At 36.7% G+C, this 19,340-nt stretch overlaps 1 protein-coding gene across 5 annotated transcripts in view; it reads left to right on the top strand.

The window, feature by feature from the left end:
* The window catches only part of FRS2 (fibroblast growth factor receptor substrate 2), a 102,378-nt gene that overhangs the window by 44,522 nt on the left and 38,516 nt on the right, over positions 1 to 19,340 (top strand). For all 5 annotated transcript variants that reach the window (XR_009690687.1, XR_009690685.1, XM_061130268.1 and 2 more), the window contains exons 2-3: positions 10,678 to 10,773; positions 11,703 to 11,745. The gene's annotated coding sequence lies outside the window, so the exon portion shown is untranslated. The remainder of the gene's footprint in view (positions 1 to 10,677; positions 10,774 to 11,702; positions 11,746 to 19,340) is intronic.

Below are 19,340 nucleotides of genomic sequence, written 5' to 3'. Positions count from 1 at the left end.
GTTTACCGTGGTGGTACTTAGCCCTTTGTATGTAGCCATTTTGCAGTATCATTACTTCTCCTTGACTGTGTTTCTTAGAAGTAAATCTAAAATAGATTAGACATTTCTCATATTCTAAATTAGAGGAATTATCCAAAATTTATAAAACTAAGATTTTCAAGACCTCACAGGATAAATCCATTGGTTGAAAGTGTACATTACTTTTGTATTTCTTTGGAGAGATTAAAAACAGTCTTTTCTCCCCCCTGTGAGATTGGGGCAGGTGAGAATGGATTGTTTAAGTCAGAATTTTTGGTGGCAGTAAAAACCAATTAAAGCATATTGTGAATTTTAAAAGGCTATTGGATAGAGCTCAGTGGCTCATCAAATTGTTTTGAGAGTTAGAGAACCAGATTCAGGACTAAGCAGCCAGAAACAATGCCCGAAATCCCATTGCACAACGATTCCCATGAGGGTGCCCGAACCATCTAGAGACAGACCGACAGACGCCGCAGCCCGCCGCCTCCAAGTGCTGCCGCCTCTGCCCTGGACTTGACCTTCCTGCAGTTGCTCCACCATTAGTATCAGAGAGAGTTCCTTCTGGTCTCTTCTCCTCTCGTTAGTTGCCCATTTCTACTCTGAGCTGAGCTTTTTTTGTTTGGCGGAGCCTATGTCCTGGCTATACAGGACATGTGGAAATGTGTCTCACCTTTTGAAATCATAAAATTGTGTGAGGTTCTTAAATTTAAGATGTGGGAAACTCTCTGACTTTCTGAAATCATAAAGTGGGGAAGTGCCCAAGCTTATAAGGGAGTTCAGATGCTAGGCAGACAAAAATAGTGATAAGCATTGAGTGTATCTAATGTTTTACATGTAATGTGTGCTGGGCTCTCACTGTGTTCTAGGTACCGTGCAGATTTGTCTTATAAGCATTATCACAGGCCATCCTTACAACAGTAGAAATGAGGTGATAAGGGGAGACGGTGAGTAACCGGGCTGAGATCACACAGTCAGTCATTGCGGAGCTGGGACATGAACTCAAAGGTGATTCCAAGCCTGTGCTCATAACTGCTGTACTAAACTAACTTTTTTTTTTTTTAATATTTATTTATTTGGCTGCACTGTGTCTTAATTCCAACATGCGAACTCGGCTGTGACATGTAGGATCTGGTTCCCTTACTAGGGATCGAACCAGAGCCTGCATTGGAAGCGTGGAGTCTTAGCCATTGGACCACCAGGGAGGCCCTTAAATTAACTCTTTTAATAACCTTCCCCCAATATATTTCGCTCAAACTCCTGTAAATAAATCTGTTAGAGTAACTCCTCTAAGTTTATTAAAGTAGTTTGTATTATATGTCTGTGTATTTAGGCATTTTAAAGGAAATGAAAATTTATGGCTTAAATTTTATCTATTTTCAACTAATTGAATGACTTTTTTCCTTTTTTCATTTTGTGGCTATTTTTCTAATTTGCCACAGGCTACAGTCTGATAAAATGTTTTCTTTCTGAGTATTGGTGCTTGGAAGCCAGTAATTGAGTGTAAGAGCTGTTAGCAAGAAGAAGAGGGGACACAGCATGGCCAAGATTAAGGAGGGAGGAAATAATACATCTCTCTCTCCCTCTCCCTCTCTCTCTCTCTCTCTCTCTCTCCCCCCCCCCCCCTCTCTCCCTCTCCCTCTCCCCCTCTCTCTCTCTCTCTCTCTCTCTCTCTCTCTCTCTCTCTCTCTCTCGTACACACAGCCCTGGGAGAGGGAGGGACAGAGACAAACGTATATATGGAAGGAATGAGGGGGACATGCACATTATAAATTGATAGGTTGAAATGATGAAACTCCTCTTCTACTTTAGGAAAGTCGAGGTTTTATTTGTTTTTTTTTTTTTAAGTTAGAATCAATGCTTTCTTTAAACAATTAAGTTTTAAGCTTTTGGACCAGTTTGTATTTTAAATTAACTTATATGCTTCTATTTTAAAGCTTAAAAGTGATGTCTAGGAGTAATAAATAGGAACTGTTATTTAACTTGGGGCATATCCAGCTTGATTTGGGGGGAAATCAGGAAGGCATACTCTCGTGGCTACCATGATGTCACCCAAGCTAGAGTATTTCTTCATGAACCAAAACTCTTGTTAATTATTCCTCTAGTATGAGTCTGTCTGTTCTACAGACTTTTCTATGCTACTAAAACAGCACTTTATAATAATGTTATTTTGTTCACTGGTACCTTTGGGACTAAATGGGAGGCTGTAATTTTTGTGAAATTGAGTAGACCACGTGCCCTTTCACACACATACTCTTGTAGAAGTCTAAATATGAGTTGGTACTAGAGAAATACTTAATGTAAGGTAAATGTCCATGAAATTAAAAGTGACTTTTGTTCTCTCTAAGTATTACATTTTTAATATTGAATATACTATGCCTTTTGTCCTTATCCTAATCTAATCTTTCCTAGAATATAAATCTAAATTTGAGAACTCATTTCTTTATGATTTTTTTTTTTAATTTTTGGTTCAGTGCAGGCTGTACACAATGGGTTTTTGTCTAAATGCAGTTGATGTTTTATATATATATAGTCTGCTGCTGTTCCACTCCTTTACTTTGAGATTTATTCTTCTGTCATGAACAGGTTTAGTGAACCAGCAATCCTCAAATGGGCAGTAGTCCTTTTATGAAACTACCAAGTTGAAAACAGGATGTTGGCATATACACACTTTCTTATCTTTATAAACATTAGCTAATGGTGTATTTAACTAGTCATCTAAGTAAAAAATGCCATACTGGGCCAGAGCAGTGATCCATCTGGCATAGACTGTCCTAAAGAACCTGTACCAGGGAATCAGGTTACTTATTGGAATTCTGTCATTGCTAAAGGATACACAGGCCATTTCTGACTTCCCTTAACTTGTGTACTGTATTCAGAATACATGCATTCATTTAAACTCTTCAACATCCTGATCTGTTCTGATTATATATATATATGCTATGTGTGTATTAAGCTAAAGATTTGTTGGAATTGGTAATTCTAGGGTAAAATACTATTTATAATATGAACTTCACATCTTTCCTTGCTTATTTGCTGCTTCATTTTCTTTACCTATAAAATATAAAATTTCACAGGTTTCTGTCCTTGCCCCCCCAGTCTCAAAATCTGTTCTGTTATTTCTAATATGGCCAATTTATGAGGCTTGTCTTTCTCTCCCTCCTTACCATTTTTTTCCCCCTACATACTATTTAAATATGGAATTTTAAGGAAATTCTTTATGTATTAATATAGTGAAGAAGGACAAAGTTATAGAGGGTCACTGAATTCCTTTGAATTATCAGATGGCTGTAAGTGAAAGTTTTGTGGATTTTAGGAGAAACAATATTTCATAGCTGTAGTTCAGAGAGAACAGGTATAGCTTATTTGAGTCCCCTGGGTTATAGATTTACTGATGGTTCTATCGTGAAACATGAATTCTGCTTTTCATTTTGTTGAAAACTGATTGAAGGTGTTGGTCATTCTTTCTTTCATTTTCCTTTGTGAAGTGCCCACCATGAGAAATGAAGAGTTTGATTGTGGGGAAAATTTGTGTCTATTACATTGTTGAAAATATTTAGAGTCTACCAGAACTACTAAAGAATGGAAATAGTAGTTTCCTCCTAGCAGATAAAGAAGGAATTTAGAAAAAAAGTATAACTCTTCTAGGTTGACTTCTATTTTTGAGTTACTGATTATCCCCTAGAAAATACAAGGGCCAAAGTGAGCTTTATAAAAACTGTTGCCATTTCTGAGAAAGTTAATGCAGTTGGGTAACAGTTTGTGAGAGCACATGCATGTTACAGCATCTTCAAGAAGAGACTATCAAATACTCTTGGTATTCAAAAAACTCAACCCCCTGGAATAGAGTCAAAGTAAATCTGCCTTCATACCAAACTACTCTCCATAGTGAGTATTTTTTTGTGTTATATTAAAAACTCATGAAAAACAGTAAAGCCACAGGCTCTGTGAAATTTAATTTGTATATATCTCTTCATTATGTATAATGTTGAAGACATAGAAGAAAACTAACTCATGAGATACTTACCTTAATGTTCTACATAGACTCACATGTTAAGATGTCTTTTTAATTTTTTTAACTAAGAAATATATTTTATTATCATGGCCAGAATGTGTGTAGCATGTTTGTATATAAAACAAAAGTTTTAATGGAATTCCTTGGCGGTCCAGTGGTTAAGACTGTGCCTTCCAATGTAGGGGGTACGGGTTTGCTCCCACATGCCTCTGGGCTAAAAAACCAAAACAGAAAACAGGAGCAATATTGTAACAACTTCAAGAGAGACTTAAAAAGTTTTAAAAAGTAACAGCTATCATATTGTGTGCCAGAGGAAGGACGGGAAGGAGAGAGACAGGACACCAACTGCAGGGAGAGGCGGTGTGCATGATGAGCTTCACGAAGCAACGCGCACTCCATATGCGGTGCACTGCCGTTTTGTTAAAATGCAAAGCAAAACAGCTAACACTGTAGGCCAAAGTTGTTTTATTTACAATTAGTGCACTGGAAGGGTGTGTCCTCCTCTTCCCTCCTCTTTCCTTCATCATTCTTAACCATCAGTGCAATGATTTGAGATTGTGAGGGAGGTTTCTTTTTTTAAGTGTTAATTTATGATGACCATTGCCAGGGCACAATCAAATATTTAGAAGACACAATCGAGGTATTAGGCCTTTGGTAATTTTAAATCATGAATCTGTTGAGTCTCTGTTCTGTGTAAAGCAGTAAGCTATTTAAATGGCGTGTTTTTTAGTCCATAGGGATAATTTGTTCCGAGGAATCTTCATGTTCTCCAAATAACTGAGGACATTTCCTGGGTAATGTGTCTTGATAGTTAAGTAATCACCTTGATTTTTATTTTATAGTAGGTGTGATGCTTTCATTGTTTGATAGGCATTGCGTACTCTGGTAACAAATGTACAATTTAGGAAAAAGTATAATGACATGTTAAAAATCAGATTCTATTGAGTATAAAGAACTGAAGTCTTGAAAAACAGTTACCCTCCAATTGAAAATAAAATTACTTCTGGGTAAATAGCAACAACAATAAACAGAAGTGAAGTTAGTATGTGTTATAGTGTCAGGAAGGTGTTCCACATGAGAGAATTTTCCAGAAAAGGAAAATTAGGAATCATAACTAATAATCTGGTTGTAAATTTTAAGAAGTTAATGAAAAACTTTTAATGAATGTATGTGTATGGATATATCTGTATATCAAGAGAGAAAGAGACAGAAGTATTTTAAACATCCAGAAAAGTACAGAAACTATTTTGATCAATATCTGTGTTACCTACTCTATTAAATCTTAACATTTTCCCCCTGACTTCTCAAGGAATATGGAATAGCTGTCAGATACTTAGGGTGATTCAGGTGAATCATTATGAATGAATACTAATTAGTGAGCTGTGTTCTTACTCAGTTCTCTTAGAGCTAAATGTAGCATATTCTTCTGGTTCATCCCTAATGCTACATGTTTCTTATTAATGTATAACAGTGGACCTTCCTCTTTTGCGTTCTTATTTAAAGCAACTTTGGAAGAATAGAACAGATTTCTCAAATGAGCAGCCTGGAGTTACATGTTACTCCTATGGGGCAAATGTGGTATTTGTGACTAATCATTTTATTCTAGTTTAGTGCAGATTATAACAGTGAAAAAGGGAGACTGAGATTTTGCATTCTGGAGCTGTTTCTTTCTGGTTTGGACAGGTTATTTAACCACTCTGTTTTGTTAATCCCTTTCCCGTAGGGAAGTTCTGAGAATTAAGCAAGCTAATATAAATATCTGGCACACAGAAGTTGCTCAGTAAAGGTTCCTTTAATATCACTAGCCTTTTTGTAAGTGGTTGAAGTCTGATTTCCAGTGAGTGGGGGCATTGCTGCACAGCAGTCCTCAAGACTTCTCTTCACCTCCCTCTCCAGACAAAGCAGATTTTAACATTAGATTCATCACCCAGCTCTTAGAACCCCAGCTGACTGTTTTCATTATACTTTTGGTTTATTTTTGTATATGAGATCTGATAGGCACATAGCAAATGCTTTGTGAGCCTTAAACTAAGTGAAAATAGATTGTTCAGATGAAAGGTATGTGGATAAGTCAGTTTTGGGGCAATTCTAGAGAACTCTTGCCAGAACTGGTATCTTTTGTTTTGGTCTTCAGAGACTGTTAAAATATGATCACTGAGTCATACTTGTTTTCTCTGTCCCCTGGCTATCTCTCTTAGGACCCTGAAGCTTGCCAGCCACACACAGGATGTTTAAAAGGCAGAGTAGGCCTTAGCCCACAGGGAGTTTGTTTATTTTTAAAAAATTATTAAGTTCAAACATCCCTACCATGTCATAGCTAGTCTAGTCATGTTGGAGTTATTGAGTTCCTTTGATTCTTTCTTGTGATCATGGTGCCTAAAGGTAACAGATAAATTTGAAAGAGTCAAACTTTTCCTGAGTTTACTTGGAATTTTATAATGTATTCTCCAACAAATCCCTACAGGAGTAGGAGGAAAGGGAATGCCATTTATTTTGGTAGCTGCTTTTTAATGGGACTCATATACTTCAAATCTTTCACCACTTCTTTCTAGGGTTATGATACAGATGATTTAAAAACAAAATCAAACCTGAAAAAAAAAAAAGCCACCCACATTATGGTAGCTGTATTTTCATTAATTCTTTGAAGTTGTTAACATAAGAATCTTTTAAAAGGGACAGTATAGCTTCATAGATCTTTAAAGAAAAGAAAGAAGAAGTGAAATCGCTCCGTTGTGTCTGACTCTTTGCAACCCCATGTACTGTAGCCTAGCAGGCTCCTCCGTCCATGGAATTTTCCAGGCAAGAGTACTGGAGTGGGTTGCCTTTTCCTTCTCCAGAGGATCTTCCTGACCCAGGGATTGAACCCAGGTCTCCCGCATTGCAGGCAAATGTTTTACCATCTGAGCCCTCAGGGAAGCCCATAGATGTTTAGACACAAAGATAGGAAAATTGATTACATTTGTGTTTCAATGATTGTTCTTGTTCAGTTGCCCAGTCGTGTTCGACTCTTTGCAACCCCATGGACTGCAGCACGCCAGGCTTCTTTGTCCTTCACTGTCTCCTGAAGTTTGCTCAAATTCATGTCCATTGAGTCGGTGATGCTATCTGCCCATCCACTCCTCTGCCACCCTCTTCTCCTTTGGCCTACATTCTTTCCCAGCATCAGGGTCTTTTCCAGTGAGTCAGCTCTTTGCATCAGGTGGCCAGAGTTTTGGACCTTCAGCATCAGTCCTGGCAGTGAATATTCAAGGTTGATTTCCTTTAGGATTGACTGCTTTAATTTCCTTGTGTCCAAGGGACTCTCAAGAGTCTTCTCCAGTACCACAATTCAAAAGCATTAATTCTTCGATGCTCAGCCTTCTTTATGGTCAAACTCGCACATCTGTACATGACTACTGGAAAAACCATAGCTTTGTCTATATGGACCTTTGTCGCCAGAGTGACAGCTCTGCTTTTTAATACACTGTCTAGGTTTGTCATGGCTTTCCTTCCAAGGAGCAAGCATCTTTCAATTTCTTGGCTGCAGTCACTGTCTGCAGTGGTTTTGGAGCCCAAGAAGATAAAATCTGTCATTGCTTCACTGCCATGAAGTGATGGGACCAGATGCCATGATCTTAGTTTATTGAATGTTGAGTTTTAAGCCAGCTTTTTCGTTGATTCAGTGATTATCATCTTTAAAATTTATGACTGACTTCTTACATATTCTCTACCACATAATGAAATCCAAGACAGATATTTCGGGTTTGCCTAGGGTACCAGGTAGAGAAGGAAATGGCAACCCACTCCAGTATTCTTGCGTGGAGAATCCTGTGGACAGAGGAGTCTGGTGGACTGCTGTCCATGGGATCGCACAGAGTCAGACACAACTGAAGTGACTTAGTGTTCATGCATGCATTGGAGAAGGAAATGGCAACTCACTACAGTATTCCTGCCTTGAGAATCCCAGGGACAGAGGAACCTGGTGAGCTGCCATCTATGGGGTCACACAGAGTCAGACACGACTGAAGCGACTTAGCAGCAGCAGCAGGGTACCAGGGTATATCTCTTTAATGAGATGACTTAAAAACCAAGTCTTAAGGAAGTAAAGGAGGAGTTAATTAGTACAAGGCCTGAGCACTGAAGTGAGAACGTGCTTGATGAGTTTCAGAAAAGAGGCCAGCGTGGCTAGAATGGAGTGAACGAGAGGGAGAGTAGCAGGAGGTGAGGTTAGGGAGATAGGGAAGGGAAGTATCAGTTCATGGTCCTTATGGTCTTTGTAAGGATTTTGGCTTTTAGATTGGTGTGAAGTGAGTGGAAGTCACTCAGTTGTGTCTGACTCTTTGCGACGCCATAGCCCAGCGGGCTCCTCTGTCCGTGGAGTTCTCCAGGCAAGAATACTGGAATGGGTTGCCGTTCCCTTCTCCAGGGGATCTTCCCGACCCAGGGATTGAACCCAGGTCTCTTGCATTGCAGGCAGATTCTTTACCATCTGAACCACCAGGGAAGCTTCTTAGACTGGTGAGAGGGACTCAGTTAGAGGATTTGAGCAGAAGACTGACATGATCTGATTTTCTTTTGAAAAGAACTAGTCTGACTATCTTGTTGAGGTGAGCAAGGGAAGCAGCTAGGAGATCAGGTGGAGAACTATTAATGCAGATGAGAACTAAGGTGGTTTGGACCATTGTAAGAGTGGAGGTGGTGGAAGTGGTAATATTATGGATATTTTTTGAAATTGAAACTCCCAGGGTAAATATTAGGTTTATTTTTTCATTAATGATTATAAAATGGGTATTTTATAATTCTGTCATTCTTTCTACATTCATTATTTGGAGTCCTATAAAACATTGCTTTTACTTATTGACGACCTGGTTACTCTGGGGTACCTTTCATGTAAGAATGGCAGGATAAATACTTGATTCTTTTCCATTATTAGTTTTCAGGATAATTACTTCTTGCCCTAATAACTGTGAAAGATGATAGATTTTTAAAAATACATTTAATGTTGCAGTCAGTGGTAGTCATTATAATTTTGATGTTCAAAATGTCATTATCATTTGATGTTCATTTGACTTTAAAACATGTCTTCAGAGTAAAAACTGTGAGATATATTCTGAGAAGAATAACTTCCATCCCTGTCTTCTACAACCTGCTTTCTCTTTCTCTATAGATAACCATTTAAAAAGGATTTTGGTTTATCCTTCCACTGCTTTTTGAAAGGAAGAAAAGCAATTCTATAGTAATATTTGTATTTCTCCTCACTTTTTTACTGAAAGAGCAGCATCGTGTGGAATACTAATTCAGCTACAGAATGGGAAGTAGTGGGTAGTACTGGGTTCCTTGAAGGTTTTTCTAGAGATGAGTCAGGTTTTCACTCCTTACTGATTTATGAAAATCTTTTATAAAGATTTTTCTTTATATTCCTAGCTGTCTCCACATCAGAGAACGTGTATATTAAGTCGCTTCAGTGGTGTCTGACACTTTGCAACCCCATGGAATATAGCCCACCAGGCTCCTCCGTCCATGGGATTCTCCAGGCAATAATACTGGGGTTGCCATTTCCTTCTCCAGGGGACCTTCCAGACCCAGGGATCAAAGCCACATCTCTTACATCTCCTGCTTTGACAGGCATGTTCTTTACCACTAGTGCTACCGGGGAAGTCCTACAACAGAGAGCATACATGTTTTAAAAAGAAGAAGGCCCTCATCCATGCCATTTGGCAACATTTGGGAAAATCGCACATCCAGCAATTCTCTTCTAGGAGTCTTACCCAGAGGTTGCAGTAATAAAAATCACAAAATATATGGCTTTATTTTGTTCCTAGAAGCTTGGGGACCATGTCTTGGTTGTCTTTTAGTTATGGACTTTGTTTGTTGGAGAAAAGAAACAATACTAATGATGTATTAGTAGTCAGCACTAACATTAATGGTGTATGTTTGGAAGAAATGATGTTTTGAAACGTTGCTTCTTTGACATACTATCAGGTTAAATATTTCATTAATTAACGTTAAATCATTTATAATTTTATTTATTCTTTCAGTGACTGTTTACTGAGCACTTAGGGCATGGCAGTCATTGTGTTAGATGCTCGAGAGATAGCAGTAAATAAGAGAAAATAATCTGCTCTGGAGCTTAGGTTTCTATAGATGTGAGGGGGAAAATAGACAAGCTTAATAAATAAGCAATTATTTTATTGTTTTCAAACATTCAATTTTAGGAATTCCCTGGCTATCCAGTGATTAGGATTCGGCACTTTCACTGCCATGGGCCTGAGTTCCATACCTGGTCAGGGAACTAAGATCCCTTAAGCTGCAAGATGAGGCCAAAACAAAAAAAGGCCCAAAAGCCAAATGTGCATCTTCGGGATTCCTTTTCCACCTCCTCCTTTTCTTGTTTTCCCGTCAGTAAGTGGCATCTTTAGGAATTGCAAAATTGATGGGTGAAAGGGATTGAGAACTGAAGACATTGTTGATTTTTATATTCAGTATGTGTACATAACTTCAATTCTGGGGCCCTCCCACCTCATCCTCAATCCTGTTAATGTTTTTTTAGAAGCTTGGTTAAGAACTCTTTTGACAGTTCCCTCTAGTCACTAATATTTAGGTAATTGTCCTTAAAGATTTTATATTTTTGTTATAATATGTTCTTAATTACTACATCTTTATTTCAGAAATGACCATTAAGAAGTAGATGCCCAGATGCAAAAGTGATGCAACAGTCAATTTGTCATAAAGTAAGATGCAGCTGTGGCTTTTCAACCAGATTAGTAAGTGTATAAATTTAAAATTCTTTTTTAGCTTTATACTTACTTTGTCTACTTTGAAGAACATTTAATAAAAAATATAGTTGACTTTAAAAAAAGTGTCGACTTGTGTTTTTGTTTTTCTTTTGGATTGCAGTACAGATTCTAGCATATAGCTCTGGAAAATGTATGTCTTAGCTGTACCTTTTTAAGAGCTCTAAAGGTAATATAAAATTTTAGTTTTGAGGAAATATAAGAAAAAGAGTCACTGTAATACTGCTGTCCAAGTACAGCCACTCTTAGAATTTTTAGATATGTGTTTCCCTTCTGACCTTTGTTCTGCACATTAAAAAAACAACAACTTATGATCATAGTGTTGTAAAGAATATGCTTTTTGTATATATTTTAAAATTAAATTTGTTAAGATGTTTCTTCCTGGGAATAAAAGTACCCTTCAGTACAGAGTTTCTTATTGGAGTGATGAAAATGTTCTAGAATTAGGTGGTGATGATGGTTGCATAATTTTGTGATTACAGTAAAAACCTGTGAATGTTACATATTAAAGAGATATATTTTATGACATATATGTTATAGCTAAAAAAAAGTACACTTCAGAATATCAAATCTTGGCAAGAGTAAAATTTGATTAAGTACTGATGTCTTAGAATATGAAAACATGCCACTTGTTATTATGTACGCTGTTATGTACTTAGCAAAAATGATTTGTCAGTAGAATCATAAGTATTTTTATAATACAATAATCAGTTTTATAATAAATGTTTTAATGAAGATAATAAATGCTTTTATTATTTGAGACTTAATGTCTCTTAAACTATTTAATACCAAATGTTGTAATAATCCAAATGTACTATGCCAGCATTTTGTAACTTCATTTTCAGAAGACTTTTTAGTTGAAACTAACACTTAAACTTTTCTCCCTGAAATTTTTTTAGGGACAAAATTGTATCTGTTTTTCTCAGAAGAGAATTCCACAAGGTAAGACATTGTTAATAAAAAAATAAATGTAGGCTTATTGCTCTGGATTTTTTTTTTTTTTATCCTTTTCCCATGCTTATCTCATGTCTTTTCTTAATTATTACAAGATTCTCACACATTTATTAGCTATTCCTTTCTACCTCAGAATTTGCTAGCAGGACACTGGTCATCTTATTTAAAGTTAGGATTAAAAGGATCTGATTAAAATAGGCACCTTGAAACTCTTATCATAGTCAGGGCTCATTCCTAGCATCTTTAGGAATAGGTTTGGCCATTTTGAGGAAAAAGTTCTTTTTTTCATTGGGGCCCATTTACTTTTTACCTCAGTGGATAGTGCTATCTAAATGACTTCACTATGAAGTGTGTTCATAGGAACTCTCTTAGGGGTTGTAAGTTAAAGATTATTTAGCTACACTTCTATCTATGGAAAATGTATAACTCCTTTATTTAAAAAGTGGAATGCTTCCTACCAGGTAAGTAGCAAAAGATTGAACAACATCTAGTATTTAAAAAAAAAATCCTGAATGATCACCTTTACAATGGAGTTTAAATCATCATTGATGTACATTATTATTCTCTTTAGATTTATAAAGGATGAAATGTTCAAGCGAATAGATAGTAAAATTTCATTATCAGTGTGCTTACCCTCTACCAGATAACTTAAAATCAATTGCCTGGCAGCATTAAGAACTTACTTTGGTTAAGTTTTCTCAGGAACTTTTGGCATAGATAGTAGTGATCACTACAGATTAATTCAATCTGTCGGACTCAAATAACTTTCTCATTTTTTCTCCTTTTTCAGTATCCTCTGTCCTGAGGGGAACACGAATACTCAACACACATCTTTTCTACCTATTTTTGTATCTGCCACAGATTTAGTTAATCAAGTGAGTGTTTAGCCTGACAACTGAAAATAACGGGGACCTGTTAGCTGATAAGGAGGAAGGGAGAGCGAATTACCATGCTTTCATTCCCAAGTTTCTTGTGAAACTCTTTTCCCTTACTTTTTTCTTCTACTTATAGGGGGTTAAGGGAGGGGATCCTTGAACCTTTGAATAGCACTGTCTGATCTTCCAGGGCATTACTGAAAGGCAGTACTTCAGGAGAGATCCAGATCCTTCTTTTCCTGGACCACAATGCTTAAAAGTTAAAACGGAAATTTCAAGAAATTTAATCTTAGTGAACTGATCTGTTACATCTTTGACACTGTTCTTTTGGCAAATAAAATTTAAATGTCAGACATCAGTAAAAAGTATGATACAATGATGATGTATATCTTGTCTATATATATGTTGTCTGTGTCCATAGGGTTCTCCTATATGTATTCAGTAAATCTATATTTTTGTACATAACCAGATGTTTTCATAATTTTTTGAGTAAAAATAATCTAAAAAAGATTATTCACATTTATATAGTATCACTCTGCTACACAGTTAAAGGTTTTAAAAGGACATGACAAGTTAAATTATTGCTAACCCTACATTTAAAAGTGATAAATTTTATGTTATATATATCCTATCAGAATTTTAGAAGTTATTTAAACTTTGGGGCAACTTTTGCTTATTATGAAAGAAGGTGGCTTTGTCTGAAGTACCTTTGTCTGAAGTTTGTTGCCTCTGTCGAGAGGCCCTCTTCTGCCACTCCGCTTCTGGGTCCTGGTAATGACACTTCCCTTCACCCTTTAGATTGAGAAGTGGCGAGAGCTCTAGCCTCCACTGTTGCCAAGCCTGGGGAATCCCCGTTAACCCTGCCCTAGTCCTGTAACACAGGTTTAACTTCTGCTCTCCACTGAAGACAAAGGAGGAAGAAATGCAGAGGATTTCATGTTGACTAGTCCAGAACTGTTCCTCAAAACATATGTTGCTGCTTATGAGACACAACATAATTTAGGTGCATACAGAGTTTAAAATGCACAAAAATTTGCACCTTTTTTATGCTAGCTATTGTACGTTTTTGTGGAGTGCCATTTAAAAAGAAAAGTGTCAAGCTGAGTTGAAGAAAAAGTAATCCTTACAAAATACTACTATACTGAAATGGGGACATGTCCTGAAGTGTCAGGGTGATAAAAAGGACCCACAGACAACCATGGATTTAAATAAAGTGGTAATAATTCCATAGATGGGAGAGAGGCCATGTATCTAAGCAGTCACATGATTATCTCAATTCAATACTAAAGTGCTAGTTTTTAACCCCACGTTTAGGAATAGTGAGTTAGCGATATTCCTCAGTTTGTGTCATACCATTTATCATTCGTTGATTAAAGGATTGTTCTTCCATTTTCTAACTAGTCCCTATATAAGTGACCTTTAAATGTATTTGTTGTGTATCCTTTTGTTTTTACCTTACTAAAGGTTTTTTTATTTTATATGCTTATATTTTAATTATACATTAGGTCTTAATCTGATTCTTATAGTCCCCTCTACTTTCCTCTTTCTTATTTTTTTTTCTAAGGTCTGGCCATCTAGCTGAGTGGTCATCTAATTTTTTTTGTCCAACTGGTATTGTATTCCAGGTTGTTTGTTAAAATGAAGCCAAATTTCTTAAATGTATAAGGCACATAAAATGAGTATTTACATTTCATTTTAGTAAAGATCAATTTATGCTTATTTATGTATATTAGAATTAAAGTTAAGAATTAGAACAGAAGTTAGGATCCTGTGGAAGATTACAGGAAATATAAACATCTATTTAGAAGAGTGTCTATCTAGGAGTCTGTTAGAATTTTCAAAGAAAAGAATTGTAGGGCCTAAGGGAAATATACATTTTTTTCCCCCTAGAAACAGTATGTTAAAATGCTTTGGTCTCAATATTAGCTGGCAAAAGCCCAATAGTTGAAAGATAATACCAATAATATTAGAGAATCTTTCATTATTTATTGCTTGTTAATTTCTGCATTAAATTATATATGAACATTGCTCTTTTTTCTATTACTTCATTGAAGCAGAATAATGTTCTTTGGATCCTCATCACTGAATCTTAACACAGAGTAAGAACAGTACAAATGCAAGATTCTAAATTTGAGAGACATTTTCATCTGTGGTAAGCACAGTGTCAGCAGAAGTAACTTCTGTTGGATCCCCTAACTAGATGCTATAAGTGGAAACTTTGGAATCTCCCAGTTTGTGGTGGAGATACGCCTTGTAGTCATGAAGAGGGGAGAGGGAGAAACTCCTAGGAGAAGATAAGATGGACCCTGACATTAAGGAGGATAATGACAGCACTGATCAGATCAGAGAGGGGCTTCTATCAGATGGAAAAAGATAACAAGGTATTTGGGAGCAGTGCTTTTTTTTGTGGGAGGAGGATCTTAGGGGCCAGGAGGAAATGTGGAATTGATTCAGTAGTGGAATGAAAAAGGGTCAGGGAATTCACATCTGCTAAAAGCCAGTGTTGAGGCTTTTTGAAAGAAGTAGTTATTTGTATGTCAGCACTTAAATATTTGTAAAATCTTTGGTTGGAAAACTGGAACCTCTTGAAATTGATACTGATTTGGTATTCCATTCATTGTTGAATGCTCCCTTGACTCTTTTTAAAAGTAGAAATTCAGGGAATTAGACCTCACGTAATATAGTCCCTTTGTCTGGTCTCTTAAATTTTGGAGTTTTTGGTATGGCATAATAATTTCCTTATTTTTACATTGTTATGTTAACGCATGCCATCAGTAGGACAAATAGTATTATCATTTTACAAATAAGGAAACCAGTAGTAAAATCAGCTTTAGTTTCTTTTTACTAATCTACATTGTCACCCTATCAATGGATATTTTGCTCTGTTTAAAAGATGTAATTACAAAGATTGTTTTAATGTGGAAGAAATGTTTCTAAGCAAAGGAACTGCATAGCCTGAGAAGTTTAAGAAACACACGTATACACGCAAAAATATAACCAGTAAATGATGTAGATGGTATTCTTTGAACTTAACATTCACTATAACAGTACTTAATTAATTAATATGGATTTTGCCCATATTAAAATTATTTCAGCAGTTTTCCAACTTAAATACACAAATACTGTGAATTTTTTTTAGTTTGAACATGCCTGTTTTCTGTACTCAAAAATAAAGTGTTTAATTTTGACCGGTGGGAATTAGATTCCTTTTATGGGTATAGAATAAGCACTTTGATCTCACATATTTCAGAATATGGTAGCCCCTCCCCTCCCCCAATAATTTGTTTTTAGTATGAAAATCAGATAAACTGTATCATAAACCTGTATCTTTAATCTGAGAGAGTTACTTTGGTTCAGGCCCGGCTTTAGCGGTACATACACAGATCAAGGTTGGTTTTGAGTAATCCAGTGCTGTGCTAGGTCATTCCAGGTCTAGAGGGTCCTGGGTTTATACTAGTCATTTGGTTCAATATCTGGTTTACATTTGAGCCTGTGGAAAGATTTCACATGTAGGTGGTGGGATAAAGGGAAACAGATCAACTCATAGCCTATTAAATAGATTGGAGTTACAGCACTTTGAAGCTTAGCAATGTTGTTGTTCAAAAATAGGCTTTGATAGGTCTTCCTGACTGATTTCTTACTGTATATTAAAGCTTCAGATGTTGTGGCTCAGATTAAGTAAATTTTAACTTTCAAAAACGTGAATAGCTGTATCTTTTTATAAAATAGTTATTTCGGATAGCTTTTTGTTTCGTGTTTCACTCTTTCTGAGAATTCCATTTTAGCTGCTTTGATTTTATTTTTTAGCCATTTGCTTTTAGATTAAAAACAAAAAAGCAAAACTCAAAGTAGGTTGAAACTCAACACAAATTGCTGCCGCAGAACAAAAGTGCTGATCAACTTAAATCAACCCCTGCAATGTGTATTGAAAGGAAAACCTCTCCTCTCTCCCCCAATTTGAAGAACAAGCATTTTCCCTGCCAAGAAGGGCTGACTTTCAATGGAGCAGCTGTCCATATTAGGAGCATAGGGTTGCTAAGGTGACCATGGCTGTTTGGAGAAGAATGCAGCTGAGAGGGCAAGTTCTTGATGTGTGAGCTGAGGGAAGGAATGTGGTGTGATTGTGCATCATTCCTCCTGATCACATGCTCACAAAGTGCTGTGTGGGCAGCATGTAGAAACTGCAAGTCTGAGTGCGGGAGCTTGCGTGTGGTTAAAATAGTTTTGTTTTCATGTGAGCCTGAGGCTTACAGTTTAGGTTTAAAAGGTTTGCCTTGTGTATATATGTGTGTGTTTTGGGTAAAGGGAAGGGTCTGTGGTGGATGAAATGGGAATGAGTTTATTTTGCTCGATAGGCTTATACTTTCATGTTGATAAAAAATTTTATCTTGAGATACATGTTCTTTCCAACATATCCCTTTCAGTCATGTATACTGTGGTAATAGTTTCCCAAGTGAATGAGTTGTTCCTGATAATTGTTTCTTTTCAACTTTTAACTTTAGAATTATTTGGAAGTACTAAGAATATGTTGTCTAGTTGGGAATCTTATTGACATAGGTCTTGGTAATGATTTTTTGTATCTGACCCTGAAAGCAAAATCAACAAAAGTAAAAATAAGTGGGATTACATCAAACTAAAAACTTCTCAGCAAAGGAAACCCATCAATAACAACAAAAAAGGCAACCTCCTGAGTAGGAGAAAATACTTGCAAATCATATGTCTGATAAGGGGTTAATATCTAAAATATATGAAGAACTCATATAATTCCATAGCAAAAAACAATCCAGTTAAAAAATGGGCAGAAAATCCAAATGGACATTTTTCACAAGGAAGACATAGAGATGGCCAGCAAGTACATGAAAAGATGCTTTATGTCATTAATCATCAGGAAAATGCAAATTCAAGCCACAATGAGATAGCACCTCCTACCTGCTAGAATGACTCTAATCAGTAAGACTAGGATTAATAGATGTTGGTGAGGATGTGGAGGAAGGGGAAACCCTTGTGTATGTTGGTGGGAATGTAAATTGTTACAGCCACTATGGTAAACAGTATAGAGGTTCCTCAGATTAAAACTAAAACGACCATGTATGCATGCATGCCAAATTGTTTCAGTCGTGTCTGATTCTTTGCAACCCTGTGGACTGTAGTTTGTCAGGCTCCTCTGTCCATGGGATTCTCCAGGCAAGAATACTGGAGTGGGTTGCCGTGCCCTTCTCCAAGAACTACCATGTGATCTAGCTATTTCACTTTGGGGTATTTATCTGAAGAAGATAAAAAGCACCAGCTCAAAAAGATATGTGCACCTCCCCATGTTCATTGTAGCATGATTTGTAATAGCCAAGATATGGAAATAATGCAAGTGTCCATTATGGATTAATGGATAACAAAGTGGTATTTATATACAATAGAATATTATTCAGCCATAAAAAGAAAGAAATCTTGACGTTTGTAACATGGATTGACTTGAGGGCATTATGTTAAGTAAAATAAGTCAGTAAAAGACTTATCAGTAAAAGAACTTCTTATATGTGGAATCTAAAAACAAAGAAACCAATCACCCAGCTCATAGATAGAAGAGTGCAGTGGTTGCCAGAGGCAGTGGGTGGAGGGTGGGAGAAATGGACAGGTTTTTTTTTTTTTTTTTTTTAAGTTAAATTGAATTTTTTTTTAAAAAAGGAAGAACATTAGATAAATTCTATTAGAGGGAAGTTCAACAATGTAATTGACCCGTATTCCCCAGGAGTATTAGGGTTATCAAAAACAAGGAAAATCTGAGAAGCTGTAGAGCCAAGAGCAGCCTACAGGCATATGATGATTAAATGTAATGTGGGTATCCTGGGTAGGATCCTGACACAAAAAGACTTATGTTAAAACCAAGAAATTTGAATCAAATCCTAGAAGATGATGCTGTTAAAGTGCTGCACCAGTATGCCAGCAGATACGGAAAACTCAGCCATGGCCACAGGACTAGAAAAGGTCAGTTTTCATCCCAACCCCAAAGAAGGGCAATGCCAAAGAATCCTCAGACATTTCACAAGGTAGCAAAGTAATGCGCAAAATTCTCCAAGCTAGGCTTCAACAGTACTTCTTCAAAGTGAACCAAGAACTTCCAGATGTTCAAGCTGGATTTAGAAAAGGCAGAGGAACCAGAGATCAGATTGCCAGCATCCATTGGATCATAGGAAAAGCAAGAGAATTACAGAAGAACATCTACTTCTGCTTCATTGACTTTACTAAAGCCTTTGACTGTGTGGATCGCAATAAATGGTGGAAAGTTTTGCCTGCCACTTGTGAAACCTGTATGCAGGTCAAGAAGCAACAGAATCTGACATGGAACAACAGACTGGTTCCAGATTGTTAAAGGAGTACGTCAAGAATGTATATTGTCACCCTGCTTATTTAACTTATATGCAGAGTACATCATGTGAAATGCTGGGCTGAATGAAGCACAAGCTGTAATCAAGATTGCTGGGAGAAATATCAGTAACCTCAGATATACAGATGACACCACCCTTATGGCAGAAAGTGAAGAAGAGCTAAAGAGCCTCTTGCTGAAAGGAGAGTGAAAAAGTTGGATTAAAACTCAACATTCAAAAAGCGAAGATCATGGCATTGGGTCCCATCACTTCGTGGCAAACACATGAGGAAACAATGGAAACAGTGGCAGACTTTATTTTCTTGAGCTCCAAAATCACTGCAGATGGT

This window comes from Dama dama, chromosome 3 (genome assembly GCF_033118175.1).
Source record: "Dama dama isolate Ldn47 chromosome 3, ASM3311817v1, whole genome shotgun sequence".
In the NCBI taxonomy this organism is placed as follows: domain Eukaryota; kingdom Metazoa; phylum Chordata; class Mammalia; order Artiodactyla; family Cervidae; genus Dama; species Dama dama.
The sequence above is the reverse complement of the archived record's forward strand: the minus strand, read 5'-3'. Positions and strand labels throughout refer to the sequence as shown.